Source organism: Alexandromys fortis, unplaced genomic scaffold, assembly GCF_014885135.2.
Source record: "Alexandromys fortis isolate MF-2015 unplaced genomic scaffold, M_Fortis_MF-2015_v1.1 scaffold_245, whole genome shotgun sequence".
NCBI lineage: Eukaryota > Metazoa > Chordata > Mammalia > Rodentia > Cricetidae > Alexandromys > Alexandromys fortis.
Genome location: NW_026068139.1, coordinates 1,813,632 through 1,816,659, shown reverse-complemented (window position 1 = coordinate 1,816,659; position 3,028 = coordinate 1,813,632). Strand labels below are relative to the sequence as shown.

At 33.3% G+C, this 3,028-nt stretch overlaps 1 protein-coding gene across 1 annotated transcript in view; it reads right to left on the bottom strand.

Annotated features, from left to right (window-relative positions):
* Gucy1a2 (guanylate cyclase 1 soluble subunit alpha 2) overlaps positions 1–3,028 on the bottom strand; it is a 224,792-nt gene that overhangs the window by 23,763 nt on the left and 198,001 nt on the right. The window lies entirely within an intron of this gene.

Sequence of the window (3,028 nt, the reverse complement as noted above, 5' to 3'; positions counted from 1 at the left end):
TTTGTAGAGAAAATTACTACAAGGTTAATCCTGGCATTTCATTTGGGAGTTCTCAGGAGAAGTAGAGTGTGTGTCCGTGGCTTTTTAAGTTACCTGTGCAGTGTTAAAAGCAGAATTATAAAGAAAATACTATAGTAAAAATAACACTTATGCATATTAAACAATGCAAATAAAATTTTATTATTTGAAAAATATCTATCTGTAGAAAGTTAAATTGGACTTTGAAATACACTGCAGATAGCAGAACTGCAGACATTAGGGTAGAAAAACCAGGAGTAAGTGCTAAGGCACAAACAGTAAGTACTGAGGTACAAAAAGTGTCAGTAATTTGTTGAGTATTCCATTTGTAACACTGGGGTAAGGACACCTATGCTCCCATCACTGGGTTGCTTATCTTCCTACTGACTGTGCAGTCCCCCTTTTACAACTTCAGTGATATCTTAAAGGCATGAAGTAGATTACATCTCTCCTCTGCCTAATTGTTTTTGTTGATTTTAGGATAAAAAAGAAAGCCTCACCTGCCCTTGCTTGTCTGAGCAGTTTATTTTTCCATCCTCATTTTAGCCTACTCTTCCTCTTGAACTCATTCTCTAGTCCAGGGTCTCCTGATCTCCACACTACTCTAATGCAGTTGATTATTGATTCTGCTTTACCTACCATCTAGTAGCTCCTCATCATTAGAAACTCAGTGTCTGTTACAGTGGTTAGAATATAGAATATAATAGGCCATCTGCAAATATTTGTACTAAGAAGAAAAAAAAACGAGTAGGAAACAACAATAGGAATGTTTATACTGAGGATACATGAAATATAAAAATATATGGTATTAAGGAAAAAGCAACAAAGCAGTGTGTCTATCTATGAACCCAAATGATTTTGAAGGGCATGGCTTGAGAGATGATAACAGAACAAACTTCTCCAATGGTCATAGTCACTGAAATAATTCAGTTCTTTATACCTTACTCAACATTAAGGACTGTGATAAATGAAATGTGAAAAGATTTATGAAACTCAGGATTAGCACCAAAGCAACCAGATGGTTGTAGTCGGCAGAGCCTCCATCACTGGGTCACATGGACACAAGCCTGCTGTACTTATGTGGACAAGCTCCCACTGAACATTTCAATTTTAATGCACCACTATTACTTGTAAATAAAGTCTCCCAGAAGATAGAGAATTGGAAGTATAAGTATAAAACCATAATTGAATTCAGTAAATTTCCCTTACATTATGATCTAGATTTTTTATGGTAAAAAAATTACTGATTTCTGCTAAATACATTTCTAACATTGAATTTGCTGTGTCAAGTAATGTCATATGTCCAGAATTATGACTGAAAAAAATTGGAGAAGTTTAAATGAAAATTGATTTTACAAATACCACAAATTTAGTAAATACTTGTAAAGCAAATGAAGACTGGTAAGAGGCTGGTCAGGAGGCTTCAATACTATATGCTACATCTCCTGAAATACTTTGATTAGTAAAAGGTGTGTCTTTAAGGCATTAATATACAACTCTCCATCTTCATTGAGTATTTAAATATGTCTCCAATCCCAAATATCTCTTGACATATATTTATAATTTCTCATTCATTTCTGAAGATCTAGAAGTATGTGCCATTTGTCTAAATGACTTTCAATTTCCTATTTGAATATATGGTATGAAAAGACTCAGAATGTTGCTGTCTTATTTACTATTATAACCAATTTTCTTATCTTTATTTTTTGAGTTTTTTTTATAATCACATCAACTGAAAACCTCAGTGGTCACTCTTTTGATGTATGATGTCCTTCCATATGCTGTGACTCTGTATCTCTCTCACTGGTTAGTGAATAAAGCTGTTTAATTCTAAGGCCAGGGAGAATAGAGCCAGGCAAGGAATTCAAAGTTACAGAGATAAAGAATGCAGAGTTAGAGAGACATCTTGTAGCCATAGAAGGAGTAACATGCCAGAGAATCACAGATAAGCCATGGCCATGTGGTGATACACAGATTAGCAGAAATAGATTAATTTAATTGTGAGAATTAGTCAGTAATATGCCTAAGACATTGGCCAAACCTTTAAAATTAATATTAAGCCTCTGAATGGTTGTCTAGTAAGCTGTTGTAGGGAAAGCAGGGCAGCTAGAAACAAGTTCAGTGAGACCAGGTGAGATAACTAATGCCATTATACACAGAAACCATGTCTCAAAACAAAACAAAACAAACAAAAAACCACCAAAACCAAAAACAACAATAATAAAAAAGTTTTTCACAGAGTTTCTAAGCCATAAGTAATAAATTATGGTTAAAATTTATGTGATAATGCCTAGAATAAAGCTACAGTCTCAGTCATGGTGGATGTGAGATTTTCAGAATGGTCTTATTCTGTTGCAACCTATCCTATCAAACATTGGTCCATTCAGTGAATGTTGGTCGAGTGCTTAGTATGTGTTTAACATTTTTTTTTCAAAATTCTGGTAGATAATGATGGATCAAACCCAAAACTGTCTCTGCCTACATGGAATTTAATTTTTTTAAAAAAAATTCTGGTAGATAATGATGAGTGAAACCCAAAACTGCCTCTGCCTGCATGGAATTTAATATCTACTTTGTGACAACTACCAAGCAGAAAATTAGGATGGGTTTAGGAGAAAAAAATGTATAGCACTGTCCAAAAAGGACTAAAGATAAGTAGAGTTCAAGTTTTATCATATGTATTTAATTCCAGGGTTCTTATTTTCCTAATTCAGTATTGAAAACAGTGAACTATAGTTTCTTGTATTTTTTTAGAAACAATGAGAAGCTTTTGAAAAATTAGAACTTACAATTCAATGCATACCGCAGACCCTTAACATTTGCAATTTTGTTTTAAGCAACTATACCACAGAAGGACCAAGACTATGGAAAATGACAAACCTATTTATCTCTCACTTCATTTCCTTTATCTGGATCTGAACAAAAGTTTATGTTACAATTGCTTTATTTTATTTTTTTAATTTATTTAATTCTTTATTAATTAATTAAAGATTTCTGTCTCTTCCCCACT